This window comes from Polypterus senegalus, chromosome 12 (assembly GCF_016835505.1).
Source record: "Polypterus senegalus isolate Bchr_013 chromosome 12, ASM1683550v1, whole genome shotgun sequence".
Taxonomy (NCBI): domain Eukaryota; kingdom Metazoa; phylum Chordata; class Cladistia; order Polypteriformes; family Polypteridae; genus Polypterus; species Polypterus senegalus.
In genome coordinates, this window is record NC_053165.1 from 79593643 (window position 1) to 79615468 (window position 21826).

The 21826-nt window shown below is 42.6% G+C and overlaps 1 protein-coding gene across 3 annotated transcripts in view; it reads left to right on the top strand.

Moving 5' to 3' along the window:
- Positions 1 to 3445: 3445 nt before the first annotated feature.
- The window catches only part of LOC120541161 (beta-1,3-galactosyltransferase 2-like), a 61866-nt gene continuing 43485 nt past the window's right edge, over positions 3446 to 21826 (top strand). For 2 of the 3 annotated variants that reach the window (XR_005635955.1, XM_039772531.1), the window contains exons 1-2: positions 3446 to 4776; positions 4876 to 4935. The gene's annotated coding sequence lies outside the window, so the exon portion shown is untranslated. Of the gene's footprint in view, positions 4777 to 4875; positions 4936 to 10605; positions 11483 to 21826 lie in introns of those variants that run through there. The other variant, XM_039772532.1, reaches the window with a different exon arrangement.

Below are 21826 nucleotides of genomic sequence, written 5' to 3' on the forward strand. Positions count from 1 at the left end.
TGAGAGTCAGATCCGGGCACCTCACACATCGTGACGCCCTCGAGGAGACGCTTATTACACAAGCATTACTTCTGGAATGACCTCACACAAACTTTGTCTTCGCTACTATATGACACAAAAAAAATCTTCCTTTATTTTTAACCTTTATTTTTTAATTTCACCATTGGATTAATAACCATCCATCCATCCATTATCCAACCCGCTATATCCTAACTACAGGGTCACGGGGTCTGCTGGAGCCAATCCCAGCCAACACAGGGCACAAGGCAGGAAACAAACACCGGGCAGGGTGCCAGCCCACCGCAGGGCACACACACACACACATCAAGCACACACACTAGGGACAATTTAGGATCGCCAATGCACCTAACCTGCATGTCTTTGGACTGTGGGAGGAAACCCACGCAGACACGGGGAGAACATGAAAACTCCACGCAGGGAGGACCTGGGAAGCGAACCCAGGTCTCCTTACTGCGAGGGTTAGGGTTAATAAAATTAAAGTTTATATTGCAGGCAATAATGCTACAGCATATTATGTTAAATTACTTTTAAAAGTAGACATTACAAGTCTTACTTTTAAGTTTTATTTTTAAAAGATTCAAGTCTGAAGCGTTTGAATTGTACAAAACCATATCGTAAATGTTAAGTTCTGAGGCTTAGATGTATTTATTAATGACCTTAATTATTTAATATGCTCTATCAAAAGTATTAAAATAGTATGCCATTTAAATTTAATATGTACATATACATGTTAAATATGTTACGTATAACAATATTGACCTAGCATTATAATTCTTTGAGTAATTTGTATTATGTGCATTTTGTTTTTTGTATTGTAATAATGCAATGTATAGATAGTAAAAAAAAAGTTTTTTTTTCAAGAAGTTCCGTGGCTTGGTAGAGTCAGTGCGGCTGGAAAGTGGGCGGGGTCTAAAAAGAATGCGGACGACAGGCGCGTCGTCTTACGGGCTTCAGGGTGTCTCAGAGTGCCTCAGGGTGCCTCAGGGTGTCTCGTGTGCAGCTGGGGTCTGTTCGGGTTCATACACGAAAGCTGTGGAGTGACCTCGAAGGGCACCACGTTTAGTCAGGCTGAGATGTCTTTTGAAGACGCGCCTCTCTTTCAATACGTTGGAGCTTCTCCGTTTGTCTCCCACAGGACAGCTGCTGGTGCGCCAAAAGAGTTTACTGGGTGCGCCGAATTAGCTGCGGGTGTGGGTGTCATCTCTGCTGCTCGACTTTTTTTATCCTGTTCTCTGCTGTTCTGATGTTTGCACCTTCATTATTGTGTGGATTGTAACTCGTTGTGTAAATCGTCTGGGGGTGAAGACATCCGGAAAATAAACATTTCAGCTGTAATCTGGAAAGTAAAGGCTACATAAAGTCGAAATTAAAATGAATTTACTTCCAGACACTTCCGTTTTTGGATTCTGTTTCACTGTAATGTGCGTGTAGTTAAAAAGGATCAAGAGCATTTCATAAGTTAAGTGATTTAATACGCTTAAAATGATCGGAGTTTACCCGGGTGAAAGCCCAGAGTGTCGCTTTTCTAACTGCAAACTCAGTAAAAGTTGAGCATTCAAATTGAATATAAACAGAATGTAAACTGTTTGTTGACGCATTAACATTGTCAGGCTTTTTTTTTTTAAAGCTCCTCACAAGTCCACCTCCGGTATGACACCGACATTTTGTCGAACTGATTACATGTTCTCAGTTCCTCAACTGCTCTTTAATTGTTCACTCTTGAAATCACAACCACCAAGACTGCGCACCATTCTCACACATGCGCAAACACATAGGCGCTCACTTTCCATGCGCGCATGTAATTATTATTACAAACGTTATGTTATCCGGCATTTCACTCAAAGGTCAAGTATTAAAGGATGTGACAAAACCCCGTAAATATGCTGTCATCTGGTGGAGGTGCGGTTCTAAAATGGGTACGAAACTGAGACCCTGGCATGGTATGGTCAGGCGCTGACACTTTATGCAGGCGAGATCCATCCTGGAACAGAAATGGTGCTGGACCCAATTATTGCCTGGTAATTTGAAGAGGTGAAGAAAGACAAGAGCGCAGCCGCCAGTACTCTCACCGAGTCACCGGCACGGATGTTAGACAGCTTCACTCTGTAGCGTAGCGCTGATCAAATTGCCGTTTCATTTTTTTTTGCCTTGGACTGACATTGGCAATTGCTGAGGGCACAGAGTGGCTTGAAGCCATTGGGCAAAGATGACAGAGCAGTGGTTCCCAGCCTTTGTTTTGGTCATGCCCCACCTAGGCCTCTGTAAAATCATCATGCCGCCCCCCTTATCAAATACCTTATTCTAATTATTACCTAGTCAAACCTACTCACGTGGAGGAAGCCCATTGTTAGGGAGATATCAATAAAAAGAGACACGGCTCACATATCAAGGTGCACCTCCCAGTATGCACGAGAGCGCATATTATGGGATGTTAAACACGTGTGCTACAGTAGTCATTTGTTTATTATAAGTAAGAGTCAGTAGTGTCATGGATTATTAAGAAGTGTGTGTTAATGACCAGAGATGGGTTCGTTTGCATTGTACTCGTATTGTATGTTTTTATACGTTAAGATGCAAAGTTCTTTTAAGTGTACTGTTGAGCTAAGGTGACCATCCGTCCCCGTTTTCCGGGGACAGTCCCCTTTTTCGGACAACTGTCCCCCACTCATAAACATGTCCCCGTTATGTCCCCGGTTTCAGATGGTTCACTTTTTTGAATGTATCTCATCAGCACGATAATCCGAACTCGGCGCGCGTGCGCGGTGTTTTGATGGAGGTTATGCTTTACCGCATCCTGCAATTGTAGCGAGAAATCACGTGATAAGCTTCCGCTTTGTACTCTGTAGCGTCTAACGTCTCTACTCGTGATCTGTAGATTCTAAGAGAGGCACACCGCGCTCTGCCTCTGCCTCTGCCTCTGGCTGTGTCTACACGTGGCCTGCTTCTGGACGTGGCGGCTCTTTTCTTCCACCTGTTGTTTCTGCGTTTTGCCGCGGTGATCCCTGTGGGTGCTGAAAGGGAGTGTCACTTCAATGATGGGCTTCAGCATTAATGTTCGTATTTGCGTCCGACCCCGGATGCTTCTGTTGTGATCTGCAGCTTGTGCGACTCACAGTTTTCCATCGGTAGTGGTGGGAGAACTTCAATCACGGAACACGAGGGGAGAGAAAAGCACAAATTAGCTTGGCGAAGTCGAAGTCAATTTTTTCAAAGAGTAGAACCGTCAGATGCAGAGTACCAGCTGGCAATTCATGAAGGTGCGTTCGTGTTCCGCACAGTGAACCATAATCACGGTTTCCGATCCACAGACCGTACAAGTAGTTTGCAAAAAAAAAAATTAGTGACAAAAGATTCGCCTGTGCCAGAACGAAATGTGAGGCTATAATTACAAACGTGTTTTCTCCACTGGCACGAGAAGAACATTTGGACGAAGTTAAGGATGTGAACTACATAAGCGTTTGTGTTGATGTTTCGAACCATAAAAACACTAAACTTTTGTCAATCATGATCAGATACTTTAAATACGACTCACCAGAAATTGTGAAAAACAAATTACTAGACTTTATCGAGTTGCCGAAGGGAAACTGCAGAAAGTATTTCAGAAAGTGTGATGGGAGTGCTTAAAAAACACAGACTGCAAAACAAAGTTGTTGCCCTTTCTGCGGACAATAAAAACACAAATTTCAGCGCACTTTTGAAAAGAGGCAAAGAAAATGTATTCACAAAAAATGAAGCCTCACTTGCAGAGAGAAATTATTGGAGTGGGCTGCAATGCCCATAAGTCACAATTGTGCACAATCTGCCTTAGACAACACTGCCCATAGAGACGCTGAAGGTCTGGTCCAGAAAACGTTCAGGTATTTCCACATTTACTCCGGACGTGTGGAGAGACTGAAGGAGTTTTGTGATTTGGTTAACGAAGAGACATTTCGGGATACTCAAACGTGCGTTGGTTGTCTTTAATGCCAGCACTGCAGAGGATTACCGCAGATTTTCCAATCATTAAAATCATTCTTTCTGTCAGAGAACCAATGTCCACGATTGTTCGAGAACCCATCAGCAGAAATGTGGCTCTTGTTCGCGCACTGTCCAATGAGCCTGTTTCATGACACCATGCTTCATGTTCCACAAAAGCGCAATTGAGGCATGCGCTGTTTTGAAAGATTTGACCCAAAAGCTGACAGCCAGGAAAGAAGAGAAATGTATTCCTATGCGGGTTCGAGGTCCCCTTCGTAGACTTGAAGATGATGGCCACATTACAAGGGAAGTGCATTTTAGGACATCAGATACGTTCTTTGGCATAGCAATTGACGACATTAATGCATAAGGCAAACACTTGGATAACCTTCCCGAGTTAAATTGCCTACTGCTGAGAACAATTCCTGGAAGAAATGACTTTGAGAGGGCAGTGGAAACACTGCAAACCAAATGCCCAATCCTCAACGTAAATACTGACTTGATGTTTGATGAATTTACGTACGTAGAAGACTACCTGGCCACGAAGTTCAGTGACTGGACAAACCAGGACATAACAACGTTGCAGAAATATTCCAACACTTAAAAGAACAAGTTTTGCCACATAGCATCATGGAAAATGTAATTCAACTTGCATTTTGTTTGCCATCCAACAATGCGGCAGTGGAATGAACTTTCAGTCACATGGAAATTTTCTGGACGCCAGAGAAATCGTAAGTGAAAGTGCTTGCGGAAGGACAGTCCAATGAGGATGAGGATGAGCCCGTACTGCGTGGGAAGGTAAGACGTGGCTTTCTATCCACTTCAATAAAGAATGCTATGGTTTAATTAACATTAAAATTAAAGGATGCTTACGTGTTACAAATTATTATTTTACAGTTTTGGACGCATCACGGTGTCAATTTCGACATTTTTGAAGATGCCAGGAAAAAAAAACACGTAAGTTATATCAGTAAACTCTACGGAAGCGTATTAGGGCCACGGTGAAAAAAAATATGGACACAGTGAAGAAAAAAAAAATATATATATATATAAATGTCGAGATTAAAGTCGACATGTTGACTTTATTCTAGTAGTTTATTTTTTCAGTAGAATGTCGCAAACTAAACTTCATCTTAAAATGAATGTTTAATTTACTAGATTTTCTCAGACGCTGTCATTAATTAATGTAGCACATTCAATGCTTTATATTAAGTGTTATATTCCTCGACCCAGCTGTTACTCTCTATGCGCTTCTTAAAGTGACTTCCTCGATAACATCGACTTCATGATATTCCTGCTCTATGAGCATTCAGAATACTAAGATAAATACTTTATACCTTCTTCACGATGAAATGCATTACAGCAGGTATTAAACATGGGTGGTGGGGGGCACAGTGGCTGTAGAGCTGCTCCCTTGCATTAAGGGGTCCCTCCCCAGGTGTACGTTCAGTGTAATGAACTTTATGGCAGGTGTGACGAGGCTCCAAAAAAACTGCATATGTGAATGGGTATCGCACTGGTTTAACTGGAATCTCGTGTAAATGTTTGGTTCGTGATGTGATGATCGGGGATACGAACGCAGAATTCAGTGGATGTTCTTCTGAGCGGGCTTTCTTTATGGCGTGCGCGCTGTCTCTATCTGACGTACTAAACCGCCAGTTCCTGTCCTTGCTTTTTCTTTCTGCACATAACCAGTCACCACACGATAAACGTCTTATGTATTCCTTTTTATTGTGACCACACATACACCTATATACCTATTGAAATGGAGGTGTATATCATTCTGAACTGCTGTGTGGAATTATCTGCATCATTTACCAGTGTCCTTACCGACGCTCCGGAGTGAATACTATAAATCCTGAACACACTACAGATACAGCAGTCCTTTGTCACACCCATAATGTCATTCATTTGGTCTAAACAAGCTTGCAAAGAACATGGAAATAAAAGAGGGAAAGGACAGTTGAAGTACTAACAAAGAAATCAGTAAGAAATTGTTAAAAAAATATAATATGAAGTAATATAAAAATACAGCAATACAGTTTTGAAAAAATATAACAAGAGACGTGATATTCATACATATAAACTAACTTTAATGACAGCTTTTCAGACCCCCGTGACCCTGTATTCGGATTCAGCGGGTTAGAAAATGGATGGGTGGATGGATGGCAGCTTTTTTTTTTTGTTCATGCCAGTTCATGCAAAGCCACCCAAACCAACTGCACTGTTTCGTAGAGTCACGTTATTGTCAGATCATTCGCACAGGGGCATGAAATAATGAAGTAACAGCGCGGTGTAACATACACAAAAAAAGAACAAGCGCAACACTGGCAAAGAACCAAAAATAATAATAAAAAAAAAATAATGGGTAAGTGAAACGATGGTATGGCGGTGTCATGATTGAGTCCTGCAGAGCATGCTGGGACTTGGAGTTTGGTGCAGTGGGGGCCACCAGGGGGCGCTGCAGAGCCCTATAATGGAATAATTCTAATGAGCCCTCCCAAGCGTAGAGCAGTGATAGTTCAGTTTTGATATTAATTGTAGTTTTAGTTTTTATTTTATTTTATAAAATTAATTTTTAATTTTATTTCATTCTGGTTTTCAATGGAGTCAACCATTTTTATTTTATTTAGTTCTGTGTTTAAAATTTTAGTTTTATTTTATTTAGTTCTGGTCTTTTTACATAATATTAGGACAATTTTATAATTTTTTTTTCTGTTGCAAGACCACAAATACTGGCCTACAAATGTTTAAATGAAAGTTATGTTTCAGTCAATAAAATACACTCACATGTCATAATGCCGTTAAACACAACTTGACTGTCAATGATCAAACAGATGAAGTGGCCTAATGAGCACAGTCAGCAAGATCAGATGTTTTAACCCAAAAAAACCAGTCTGTGCGATCACGTTGCTGTTAAGCTTTAAACAAGCTCGCATTTTGAGAGATTTCTTGATGTTGCAGCGACGTCCGTTACACAGATAGACAGTCACAAAGGGAAAATATTCGCTTGACGAGCGCCTGTAATGCAGGTACACAGACGAGGTCCTCGGCCACTGGCGCCGGCAGACTGTATGGTGACGATTTCTGCTGCCAGTACTGAAGTTGGCGAGGCACCGACTCCTTCACAGTCACATTTACAAATATATGAACCCAAAAGAGTAGCTTAGTCACCATTCAGCTGGCGGCCTGCACATTGACTACTGGTTATGTTTCGTATCTCATTTTTTACACACACACAAGTAAAGCGCATGTTTGGCTAAGAAAGAACGGTGAGAGAAAAAGAAAGAGAGAGAGAGAGAGATAGCGGAGAGAGAGAGAGAGAGAGCGGACAGAGAAAGAGAGAGAGCGGACAGAGAAAGAGAGAGAGAGAGAGAGATAGCGGAGAGAGAGAGAGCACACAGCGCGCATTTGCTCCTCACCCTCCATGTGTTCTAAATTTGCCGTTGCAATTCCACAATTAATTTTTATTTAATACAAATGAAAGTATTGAGTACTGAACAAAAAACACAGATTTCAATTTTGACCTTATATTGAAATATTTAGTTGTTTTTTTAAGCTTTTAATTCTGACGCTTTAATCAATTTTAACACAAACTGTTCAACAAAAGGATAAGAAGAAAAACAAAAGAATATTTTAAAGTCGAAATTTAATTTTTAAATATTGCGTGTTTTTCTTAGTCTGATTCCATTTTTTATAAAATTGAAAACCGTCTATTGTCTTACCTTTATTTGCAAAAGGAGTCCATGAGCCTATACTTCTCCATGAAAATCTCTATCACATTCTTTTAATAGTCCTCCTTGTTTTCCTTTAGTTTTAAAAATCTTAATCTTCCATTTTGACAGTCAGTCAGAACAAAAAATAAAAATAAACGGCCCGCTGCAGTGCAATTGACTTTCTGATATCGCTGACTTACTGGCGCCGAGGAGTGTTGTGGAGAAATTTCAGAAAAAACAAGCAGAGTCTTCAGAAAGGCAGTCAGAATTTAAGACTTTATTGCACAGCATGGAAAACAATTACTGAGCACATAAAGCTGTCTCAATTCATGAAGTGTCCAGAGCGCCCCGAATATATTACAGTTCTTGTCTCAAAATGACCCCCTTCCAGACTAGATTCCTAGCATCAACTGTATGGAGGTTCCCACGATGTTTTCCCCACTCAGCAAATCCATCCATCCATCCATTTTCTAACCCTGAATCCGAATACAGGGTCACGGGGGTCTGCTGGAGCCAATCCCAGCCAACACAGGGCACAAGGCAGGAACCAACCCTGGGCAGGGTGCCAACCCACCGCAGACTCAGCAAATCCCTAACCAAAATTCTCAACAGCAGCAGCAACGAGCACCTGTTGGGCTCACATGCGCCCCCTTCAGTGCAGCGCGGTACTGTCCGCTTCACCATGTGCCTTCTCACTGAGGTTTTATGTCCGATCAGCAAGACTAAATATGTCAGACACAATCATTAAAGATATTAGTCAGACTCTAGAAAGTCAGGGTGTATAATAAGCGTGTCTGCAAACCTTATACTGGCGACATACAGAGAGACAGCAACGGGCACACGCCAAATGCACGCATCAACCCCGTGGGTGAGGGAGAGCGCAGTCCGAGCTGAGGTAAGGCTCGTCGCTTCCGCACCTCGCGTTTCTCCGCTGTATTTGATGAGGATATGCGCCAATTCAGCGATTTTGACTCTAAAAATGATCATAATTATTGAAATTATACAGAAAACAAATGTATAGTACAGACCAGTGGACACATTTATTTTATGTTATCATTATTAATTTTATTTTTTACTTTTCATAATGGCCCCTGACCGAAGTGCTGGACTTCCACTAAGAACTGATCCAACTGGCCCTGCACTGAAACTCCGAGACTCCTTTGTTCTTCTCGCGCGCTATCATCTCCGCTGTAATTAAAGTATTTTCACAAGTTACTTCTTCGCTTTCTACTCGCCAACATCTGTGCAAAACTCGCCATCGTCAACCACACGCGCTTACTGCTTCAACCCGACAAGCCAAATGTGCTCAATAAACCAACAGCTGTTCTTTATGGAAGTTGCACCACGTGACTCGAGTAAGCCCAAGTTACAAGATCACCGACAGCACAACTTAACTGAACGCTCAGGGCGACCTACAAACAGCCCCTCTGCACTACTGAACCGGACTCAACGAAAATGCTATTGCTGTTTTTTTTTTCGTTTTTCCTCAATTTTTGTTCACGTTTTAGTTCGTTCACAAATCACACATTTTTATTTTCATTTAGTTTTAGTTTCTCTGTTTGAGTCTCTGTTCTTGTAAAATGAAAAAGAATATTTTTAGTTTTCATTTTCATTATGAAAATATCACTGCTGTGATCCTAAATTGTCCCAAATGTGTGCTTGGTGTGTGTGTGTGTGTGTGTGTGTGCGCGCGCGCGCGCCCTGCGGTAGGCTGGCGCCCTGCCCAGAGTTTGTTTCCTGCATAATTTGCGCCCTGTGCTGCCTAGGATTGGCTCCAGCAGACCCCGTGACCCTGTAGTTGGATAATGGATGGAAGGATGGAAATATCATTGGTGTAGTGGTTGGTGTAGTGTTAGCCCGGAGTTCACGCGACGCGTGCTGCGTATAGTGTTCATACTTGCGCGCGTACTTTACGTAAATCTGGAGGAATCCACCAGGTGGCAGTGCGAGATATCATCACGGTGAGAACATGTTCGGCTTCTCTGTGTTGTGAATTGCCTAGAACACCTATTAAATTCCGATGACACCTTACCGCAATATCGCTGAAAACGATGTTTATTGATTAAATCCATGAATCCAGGGATGTGCCTATTCCAGCAAGCATTGGGCACGAGTGAGAAACCGTACCTTGACGAGGCCTCAGCTCATCGCAAGGTGAATACAAGCACTCGCATACAGTCATTTTTAGCGGCACCAAATCCCCAAATCTGGATATCTTTGGAAGGAAACCGGAGCACAGTGTGGAATACAAGCAGGAAATACCAGCAACATAATTCCCTGCGAGACAGCAGTGCTATCGCTCCGCCACCATGACACCCCCATGTGTGTAATTATTAACAGTAGTCATTATTTAGACGAAATTATATGTAAAATGTAACATACACACTTTGATGCATTTCATCATGAAAGTGAAATCAAGTACAAATCTAAAGATTCTAAATGTGCAGAAAGTTGGGATATTAGACATTTAACGTGTTCTGTGTGGTGATCTACTGCTGCTTGCCGCTGCTGTCAGGTCATGTGAGATGGTATGTGAGACTTTTAAAATGTATCGTGTCATTACAATCGGGAATATGCGACGATTGAATATAAAAGCTCCACGAATGCGTCTGTATGCCGGCATTTTGCTTCACCACATCGATCCATTCATCAAACATTGAAGCGAGGATATTGACCTAGGATCCGCAAAGCGGCTTTCTGTCACACGTCGATAGTAGACAGAGACTCGGACGTCACATTCCAACTTTTGTCACACTGTGCCATCCCCACCCCCGACTTTTTGCTGGTACTGCTACTTGCGCACGCGCCGCTTTAATTTCTGAGGACCTGCTCAGAGGACGCGTCAAATGAACGCTGGGAACGCGTGGCAGCCATGATGCGTGCGCGTACACGTTCTGAGCGTGAAGTGTGCCCATAACGAGGCAGAGCCATGGATGGCCTCTGCAAAGGCTGATGAGAATTAAATTGCTTGCATAGCATAATTAAGAAGAGACACTTAAGAGACCACCGTATCCAAAGGCAAAGGAATGCACGCATCCTGTATGTATACTGTGTACTGCACAAGTGTGAAAATCAGGAGAGCAAGACTACACTGCATGGATGGATGCTGCTGCTGAATGTGAAGGCGAGGGCTCCCCAGATGCAGGCACCAGGGACGAAATGTTGCAAAATGGTGTCATTTGTTGCATTTTTTTATACATCTCAGCCCACTTGCTGGGCAACTCGAGTGCCTGTGATGGAGATGGTAAGATCCACAATGTTGTCCTGAAACAATGTTTGCAGGACTGGACTGAAGCAGCCTTCTCGGTATATTTATCAGCGAAAGCGGACAGGACGTGCAGTGAGCTGCGTTGCGCTTGGCACTGCCAAATTCATCCTGGCACGCAATCTCTATTTCGTAGGAGTTACATCGGTAATCTCTCCCTCACCGGTGCACTATGTGTTTTCTCTGTCAGCTAATCTCTCATCATGTCGTTCTGAAGCGGACCAAAATGGCAGTGTCCGGCTAATTCCCGTAGCACGGCTGTATTGATTCATCCGCCAACGGCTACGTTGACAAACGTGAAACCGCCGTATAGAGGGACCCCTGTGTTCCAGAAAAAGTACTTCATGAGAACCTGAACTGCCGCCTTCTATGAGTTAAAAAAACAAACAAACAAAAAACCGCTGCCTTTCTGTACCCACACAATGGAGCAAGATGGCACGCTTGAGTCCAAGCAAAGCGATCAGATGAGTTTTAAAAGACTCAAACCAGCAAGTCCAAGGCACAGAAGGACCACCAGGTAAAGGTAAGAACAGGGCCGGATTTAGACTTGATAAGGCCCTAAGCTATTTGAGACATGGGGCCCTTTATAAGTCCAGATATTCAATGTAAGTGCCAAATATGATTTGTTTTGGGGGCCCCCAAGAAGGCGGGGGCACTAAGCTATAGCTTGTGTAGTTTATACGTAAATCCTGCACTGGGTAAGAAAGGAGGGTGGTGGTGGTAATGGTGGCAGCGAAAGTTCAGCCATTCTCGTCGCCAAATGTGTCTGCGAAGTGCAGAGTTTCTCACTTGCTAAGATCGCCTTTTGTATTTTTTAGTCTTGGAATCACAACAACCAGCAGTCCGCACCAAACACATATGCGCATGCAATTATTATTACAAACATTATGTTATCCAACACAACTCAAAGAAAACACAATTAAAGAAGATATTTGAATGCATTCGAGTCGTGTGTTACTAAATGACTCGTAAAATACGATACGCCATTGCGAATACAGCGGCACCTTCATCCTCTTCGAGACGACCTCCCATCTCTCGGTACCGCACGAAAAGAAATCGTTCAACTCTCTAGAAAAGCCTCAAAAATACCGAATTTAAAAAAGTAACTTCTGCTAATTTAATTATGTTTATTCTGTTAACAACATTTTACTTTTTAAAAATGAATTAAAATAACGAACACACGAGAGGAGAGAGACACAAAATAAGAGACTTGCAATTATACTTTATGTTCTCTCTCACACACACACACACACACACACACACACACAACGCACATTAAAACATGTCGGGGATGTCAAACCGCCCCCTCCCGACTCGAGACGATTATGTAAATGAAGTCTGCGACGGAATATATCGCGGGGAAGGTCGTGCAGTGCGACAGGGCGTCTCTCGTGGGTGGTCCTGGTAAAAGTTCAGGGGTCCGATTTTAACTTATTTATTGTATTAAAAAAAAACGTGGCTACAATTTAACGGTTAAAATGTGTCAGCTGAGCTAACAGACAAAGAATCGTCAAGCTTAGATTAGTGTCCTCGGGAAAACCAATGCAGTTAAAAATTAAAATACTGTCGTCATCAACATAAAATGGAATTGCTTCATTATGTTTTAAATGTCCACCTGACCGTTACCGCAAATCGAAACAACTAAAGCTCAACAGTTCTGTGAGTCAGTTATTCTTTTATAACACACTAAAACGCATTGACTAATAGCTGCACATAACTATTTTAAAATATAAAAAGTCAACAATAAGTTTAATTATTGGGTGTGCGAAATGCTTGAACGGCGGAGAAGAAAAGGTGCACCTTTCTGATAGATAGATAGATAGATAGATAGATAGATATTTTATTAATCCCAAGGGGAGATTCACAAGGGTGTGCCAGTGAAGTAACTCCTCATAAAGCAACTTCCACAACCACCACAACTCACTTAGTACACATTAGAAAATTGTTAAAGCTCATTTGTTGTCTTCTTCTTCTTCTTCTCCTCGTTAGTTGCCACAGCGGACCATCCAAGATTGTTGTCCGCATATTAGAATTTGCAGGCTTCCTGCAGAGGGGCGTTCCCTTATGCAGATATACTGAATTCTGTACCAATGAGTGTGTGGCAAAGCAACAATGAATCATAAAATAGTCTCACATGGAAACAATGCGATACTGACAGCTAAACACTGCGTAAAATGTACGTTTACAAAAACAAACAACAAAAATTGTTTTAACCGTTTATTACATTTTTTACAGTGAAAATATACAGTTAATGTTTAACGTAATTATAATAGTGAACCATGGAAATCAGTACACCGGCTTTCCACCCCTTGCTTGGAGTTTCATTGATGGCGATGTGCTCGCTGTTTGTATTATTGTGTGATTTTCTTTAAAATCGATCTCATTTAGCGCATGGTTTATACCTGCTAATAAGACAGAAAGGAGCGGCGCTGTATATATCAATTAGAATATGTCTTTCATTGGACTGTCTACTGTTTATGATTATGTATATAGCGTCTTTTCTAGATTTTTTATTCATAAGAATCATATCGCTTTGAAAAATCACTTAATTTGATTTATTTATTTTTTGGTCTGGCTTCTCCGTGTGATAAAATCCCCACTTCGACTCGCCAGGGTGTCTAGTTATGTAATAAGTCGACCATTTTGGAGTCCCCCCATAGTCCTCTAGACCCTTCAAAAAACACTAATTTTAGTACCAGGTTTTAATTTTTTTTTGGAGGGAATGACACCAAAAAGAGTAAAACAATCGACCTCTTCAACAAAAATGATTAAAAGGACTTGAAGTTCTGCTGTCCATTTAAAGAGCAGCTTGGCTCACATGTAAGCAACATGCCATGCATTTGATTCCTATTTATATAGAATTTATTCACTTACTGTTCATTTAAGAGTGCCTTATCATGTATGCAGACATTCATTCATTCGTTTTCAATTTCCATTCACAGAAGGCTGACATCTACTCATTACATTTTTGTGGTGATTTTCCATTAAAGCACCCCGGCCTACGTTTGAGTTAATGAATGCATTTGTGTGAATGTCATATTTAATCTTATTCACTCATTATTCCCATTGATTTTTTTGCACTAAAATATTCCAGGCCATATACCTGTACAGAATCACGTGTTCACTTAATTGTCACTTTAAGGGCGGCATTGCCACATGTAACGTTTCCATGCATTAAACGTCCCAGGCTGTATAAAAGCTAAGTTATTCACCTATTGGGCAAGTAACAGTAAGAAAGCCGATATTTTTTACATACATACACACACACAATTGATTCATTCATTCATTCATCGTTTAGATTCACACAGCATACAAGGGCCATTACATTTGAATTGTTTTGCGGTCTTCGGTTCGTAGTACAATTAAAAGAACAGAAATCACTGAAGTGAGAAGCTGCGGTCTCGTGTAGCTCACTCCGTGGCTCAGTGGGCCGAGTGCTTCTGCCCGCCGGGACTCCTGCCTTGGACTGCACGGTTTCCGACTTGTGCTGCAGCCTTTGCGCCAGTTTCCGTCCACCGTGGCCAACCCAACCCACACACACACATCCCGGGCTACTTCCAGTGTCATGTCTTGTGGATCACTTGCCGGGCACCTGCTGCTTCTTTTCATGATTTTACAACAAAGTCTGTCAAGTTGGACATTGTGTATATCAATTTCATCCATCCATTCATTATCCAACCCGCTAACTACAGGGGGTCTGCTGGAGCCAATCCCAGCCAACACAGGGCGCAAGGCAGGAAACATATACCCCGGACAGGGGGCCAGACCACCACAGGGCGCACGCGCACACACACACACGCGCACACACACATAGGGGCAATTTAGAATCGCCAATGCACGTAACTTGCACGTCTTTGGACTGTGGGAGGAAAACGGAGGAGGACACGGGTAGAACATGCAGATTACACGCAGGGAGGACCCAGGAAGCGAGCCGGGAGGCAGCAACGCTACCCACTGCGCCACTTCAGCTAAATTGCACATCTCTTAGATCATATCAAGAACACACAAATAAAAAAGCAAGAAGAGAAACCCCCAAAAAAGAATAATATTCTGGCATTCGCAGCTTGTCGCCCGTGCAGCCTTCTTCATGCAGACGATGAACGAACGGCTAGTGACGTGCGAGCTTCCGGACAGGGAGCTTAAAAAAAAACAAAAAACAAGCGGATGAACGCGAGTCGAGCCTCACTTCACCCCAACACTGTATGAAAATGTCCATCCATCCAGCATGAGCCTGATGAGGGACACGGCGGGGGGTTAGACCTACAACAGCAGCATCCTGCGCAGGGCAGAAGCCAACAGAATCCAACAGGCTGCCAGATCATTCCAGGGGGACGCGCGCGCGCTCACACACACACGCACACTCTCACAGACGCGCACCCTCACACACACACGCACACTCTCACAGACGCGCACCCTCACACACACACGCACACTCTCACACACCCCTCCTCACTCTTTCCAGGTCTGGTTGATCGCTGCCAAATAACCCTGAATATACTGCACGTCTTAGGAGATTGTGAGAAAAAACAGAAGGCACAGACACCGAAAGAACGGGTCAACTGCATGGCACCGTATGAAGATACCAGTATAAAAACTTCAGAGGTAAGGCTGCGTAAACGTTACGCCGACGACCAGAGAAGAATATAATGCATAATACAATACATAATCTAAACTAATTATTAGTACCGAAGAATGTAAATACAATTGAGGTAAAATGAATTGCAATAATAGGCTAAACGAAATAGCGTATCGAAACAAAAATCGGCAAAAGGCAGTTTTGACCAAATTTTTCGCTGCAACGTCGTGTACTGACAACTAAAACAACTTAAAGACGTAGTACGTAATATATTATAAAGGACTAAATCGCAGTATCACTAAAAAAAAAGTGTAACCTCCATTCAACTTAAAATAATTAAAGTAATGATTCACACTTAATGTTTTCAGTCTGAACCAATATCATTCTTTTTATCTTATTGATCCCACAATTTTTAAGTTGAGGCAAATCGTTTCGAGTGATTGGGTGCAATTCACTTGTTTTTTTTACTAAAGTAAATCTGTTTTTTAAGTTGTTACAATTTAAAATGGTTTATTGGTCATAATCTGTTTTTATGCTATTAGAAATATTATATATTGTAAGGTAAAGGGTGCACACTGTCCGGGGGCATCAACCCAGAATTAGAAGTGTCTAACCGTTATCATGTCCTGGCGGAGCTGGACGGTGACTCTGATAATTCTGAGGTGGTAGGCAGGGTTGAGGAGCCCCAACGGGCCACCTCAAAACCAGTTCCCAAAAAGAGAGAGATCATTAGGGGGATTGAAGCGCAGGTGTGCTCCAGAGAGAGGTGTGTTGCCTTCCGGGAGCTCAGGTGGGAGACCTCCCTGGAAGGGTGGATAGGCTCTTGGCCAGAGCGGGGGTGGATCCAGTTGTCATTGTCCACGTTGGAACAAATGACATACATAAGGAAAGTCTGTCAGTTCTGCGATCCAAATTCAAAGAGTTAGGTGCCAAGCTGAGGAGCAGAACTGACAAGGTAGTTCTTCTCCGAAGTTCTGCCTGTGCCACGCCAGTCCAGGTAAGATTGAGGAGATTAGAAGGCTTAACACGTGGCTCAAATCTTGGTGCAGGGTAGAAGGGTATAGGTTTATGGGGCATTGGGACTCCTTTTGGAACAGATGGGACCTGCTCCGCCGTGACGGGTTACATCTGAACTGGAGGGGCACCAATGTATTGGGGAGGCGTATGTGTAGGCTAGTCGAGGATTGGAGGAGCAGGGAGTTTAGGACAGGCCAGATTTAGATCTATACATGGAAGAACAAACAATGGTGTAGAAATAAAAATGCATAGTAATGTAAATTCTAAGCAAACACGTAAATGTAGAAGGATTAACACATTAAAATAGCTTGCCTTAATGCTAGAAGTATCAAAATAAGGTAAGTGAGTTGGAGTTGTATGTAGCAGAGCATAATTATGATATTATAGCAATAATGGAAACCTGGCTAAATAACAAAGATGGGGATGAGTGTAACATAGAGGGATACACATTTTTAGGAAGGATAGACAGAACAGAAAGGAGGTGGGGTTGCTGTTTATGCCAAACAGGGTTTAAATGTAAGTCATCTTCAGTTGGATGATGAGCCCCATCTTAGTGAGGACATGTGGCTTCGCCTGGAAAATATTAGGGAAAGAGGTCTTATTTTAGGAGTGTGTTATAGACCACCCAATTCAGACAGTAATTTCAACACACATCTTTTTAGTAATATCAAAAAGGCAAGTTTACAGGGGATATTATAGTCATGGGGGACTTTAATTATCCAAATATTAACTGGGATAACCTTGCAGATGGAGGAGGAGTTTTTAGAAGTAATCAGCGACTGTTTTTAACACAGCATGTTAAAGAGCCAACACGGGGTGAAGCCTGTCTGGATTTAGTATTCTGTAATAATCAGGATAGAATTGAGGGTGTAGAGGTGATTGAACCACTAGGGTCACGTGACCATAATGTCATACAATTCTCAGTATTTTGTAAGAGTACAGATGCAAAGACTAAAATTGTTAAGTTGAACTTTGGTAGGGCTAATTTTGAGCAGATGCGACAAAGTCTAAGTAGGATAGACTGGGATAAGCTTTTAAATGTGGAGACAGTCGAGGAGCAGTGGAACAGGTTTAAAAATGTAATGCAGGACAGATACAGACCTAAATTTGGAATTAATAGGAAACTAAAAAACTCCACAATGGATTAATAAAGATTTAAAAAAGAAGTTGCAAAGGAAAAAACTGCTTTATAAGGCATATAAGACTAATGACAGCAAAGTGAACCGTAGCGCGTATGAGAAAATGAGGGCAACCATTAAGAAGGATATCAGAGAGGCTAAAAGACAGTTCAACAACAACAACAACATTTATTTCTATAGCACATTTTCATACCAACAGTAGCTCAAAGTGCTTAACATAATAAAGAATAGAAAAATGAAAGACACAATAAGAAAATAAAATAAATCAACATTAATTAACATCGAATAAAAGTAAGGTTCAATGGCCAGGAGGGACAGAAAAAACAAAAAAACTCCAGACGGCTGGAGAAAAAATAAAATCTGTAGGGGGTCCGAGGTCATGAGACCACCCAGTCCCCTCTGGGCATTCTACCTCACATCAATGAAACAGTCCTCTTTAGATTTAGGGTTCTCACGGAAAGGCTTGATGATGATGATGATGGTCACGTAGAATTCTGCCTTTTAATCCGTCCATCATTGTTGGAGCATCATGAAGCTTTGAGTAGGTGGAGGTGGCGCAGTTGGAGAGGAATAGAGCAGATAAGGCGAAAGAAGACCCCAAGAGATTCTTTCAGTATTTTAGTAGTAAAAGAACAGTTAAGGAGGAGGTCAAGTTCATCAGGAATAGTAAAGGGGAATGAAAAGATACAGACAGTGAAATAGCAGATGCCCTAAACTTACATTTCTCTGAGGTGTTTACAAGTGAGCAAGTGGATAACCTCAGAGCAGTAACAGGGACTACTAAGGAGGTACTGAGGGATTTGGAAATTATAGAGAGAGAAGAGCTGTGATGATTAAATAAGATGAAATCAAACAAATCACCAGGCCCAGATAATATTCATCCTCATGTTCTCAAGGAGGCTAGCGAGTTCAGATATAAACCCTTGACACGTATTTTTAGGAAGTCACTGTGCACTGGAGAGATTCAGAAAGACTGGAAAATGGCAAATATCATCCCATTATATAAAAAGGGTGACAGGGCAGATCAGAGCAACTAGAGGCCAGTAAGCTTAACAAGCATCACAGGAAAATTAATGGAAAGAATTATTAAGGATAAGAGCAGCACATGGCAAGGACAGGACAGTCAGCATGGGTTCAGAAGAGGGAGGTCGTGTTTTACTAACATGCTGGAATTCTATAAGGAGGCAACAAAAGGATACGACAAGAGAGGAGCAGATGAGATTATTTATCTGGACTTTCAGAAAGTATTTGATAAGGTGCCACATGAGAGGTTGGGCATCAAGTTAAAAGAAGTGGCAGTTCAGGGTGATGTTTTTAGATGGGTGCAGAATTGGCTCAGACACAGGAAGCAGAGGGTGAAGGTGTGAGGAACCTCATCAGAACTGGCCGATGTTAAGAGTGGTGACAGCAGGGGGCAGTGCTAGGGCCGCTGCTATTTTTAATATCTATAAATGATTTAGATAGGAATATAAGTAACAAGCTGGTTAAGTTTGCAGATGATACCAAGATAGGTGGATTAGCAGATAATTTGGAATCCGTTATATCATTACAGAAGGACTTGGACAGCAGACAGGCTTGGGCAGATTTGTGGCAGATGAAATTTAATGTCAGTAAATGTAAAGTATTACACATAGGAAGTAAAAATATTAGGTTTGAATACACAATGGGCGGTCGGAAAATCGAGAGTCCACCTTATGAGAAGGATTTAGGAGTCGTAGTGGACTCCAAGCTATCAACTTCCCAACAGTGTTCAGAAGCCATTAAGAAGGCTAACAGAATGTCAGGTTATATAGCGCCTTGATGTGTGGAGTACAAGTCACAGGAGGGTCTGCTCAACATTTATAACACACTGGTGAGGCCTCATCTTGAGTACTGTGTCCAGTTTTGGTCTCCAGGCTACAAAAAGGACATAGCAGCACTAGAAAAGGTCCAGAGAAGAGCGACGAGGCTGATTCAGGTCTACAGGGGTTGAATTATGAGGAAAGATTAAAAGAGCTGGGCCTTTACAGTTTAAGCAAAAGAAGATTAAGAGGTGACCTGATTGAAGTGTTTAAAATTATCAAGGGAATTAGTGCAGTGGATCGAGACTTGCATTTTAAAATGAGTTCATCGAGAACACGGGGACACAGTTGGAAACTTGTGAAGGGGAAATTTCACACAAACATTAGGAAGTTTTTCTTTACATAAAGAACGATAGACACTTGGAATAAGCGACCAAGTAGTGTGGTAGACAGTAAGACGTTAGGGACTTTCAAAACTCGACTTGATGTTTTCTTGGAGGAAACAAGTGGACAGGACTGGCGAGCTTTGTTGGGCTGAATGGCCTGTTCTCGTCAGATTGTTCTAATACAGAATATGGCAGAGCACATAAATATGCAGAGCCAACAGGCTCAATGACTGCGGTCCGAGGGGGCTACAGATCTGACAAAGAAACTGTCGAGGGGTCATTTTTGTTTTAGTCTGAGTGGGCCTGAAGCGTTTTGGAACAAGCAATGAGCTGGGTGAGGACTCCATGGTGGTCCTCCTGATGCGGTTGGCGACACGAGAAGTTCTCCAGGTCTGCCACAGACGAAAGGGCCCGGCCAAGGATTTTCCCAGCAGACCTCACACCTCGCCCTCTCATTTCGATTTGGAGTGCGACATCGCCGATCCCAAACCAGGCAACGATGACAAGTGAGATTACATTTTCAAACTGTGGCTTTGTCAAAACTGATATTTAAAAGATTTCCCAGCCAATCCTAGCTCTTTAGTTAGTGTAGAAAGTGCAACCACTGCTGAGCCTTCTAAATGAGGAAAGTGGTGTTCATGTCCCAGCCGAGAGGGTTTGTGCCAGCTGTGCCCGAGAATTTCAAGGATTTCCACCAGAGTGTCTGCAGCAGGTGCTCATTTCTACTGCGAGAGGTCATAATGGCAGGCCGTGTGGCACAGCGGTTAAGGCTTTGGACTTCAAACACTGCCATGGGCACGGTGTGACCCCAAGCAAATCACTTCACCTGCCTAGGCTCCAATTGGAAAAAGAAATGAAACCAATTTGGGTCCCCAATGTTGTAAGTCACTTTGGATAAAAGGCGTCAGCCAAATTAATAAATGTAATGCAAAGGCTGTTTGCGAAGATGAAGAACCACCTGCTTGGAATTGAGGACCACCAAGACACAAGATGAGACACCTCCTTTCTGTAAGCTGTTTTGATAGCATTAGTTATTATTCCAATGGGTTTGTTTGCAGGCATCCTCAACAAACCTGTGGAGTTTTACTTAAAGATCAGTGGACCTCCAGTCACTGGGGTCCAGGCTGTAAAGTAGAGAGGGAAGACCACAGCCTGGAAGGGCACCTGTGCCAATATGGAGAGATGGCAGCCCCCACCCAAACGCACCGTCTCCAGTTTTACAGGTGGCAGGATTCACTTCAGTCCGTAGAAGTTGCAGAAGCAAAGCTGAACCAAAGTCTACAAAGAGTGTGCTCGAGCATTGGGACTGTAAAAGGAGCTTATGCCAGATTAAATCGAAGGCCCAGCTGGATGGCATCGTCCACAGACCTGTGTGCTCCAGGCGAGTAGCACAGCAGTGTCAGACTTCTGGTGGGATAGAAGAAGCCGTTCCTGGTGGAAGAGCAACAGGCCCGTAATCAGCAAGGCAGCTTGTCTGATCCCATCAGGGAACAACTGAAGTTCAAAGCAATTGGCTACGGTACACTGACCACAAGAATGGTTCAAGATGTCTGCCAAGTTAGCCTGGCCCAGGTTGGATTGGTGTGGGTGAAACAGGGTCCTGCCCAGCCGACTTTTTGCAGTTCTGTGTTGTGAGACGCACAGAAGTCTCGTTCCTTGGCCAATTAGGAAGAAGAAGAAGAAGACGAGGAGGAGGAGGAGGAAGGAGTGAAGCTTTTGTGAAGAAGTGGCTGCTTTTGTCCAAACCACTTCAGAAGCAGAGGAGCGACTTCTTCTTTTTGTAATTCACGGCAGACCGAGGGCACTAAACACAGAGGCGCGATTGTCTGCCCAACACTGAAGCTCCTGTTTGCTTTATCTGACTGCACTGTTAGCCGACTCCTGGAATGTGTGCAGGTGTCCTTATCGTCAGCTTTATGGTTCCTTTTTTTTCTGTCTCTCTTATCTGACACAGATTCCTTAGTTCTC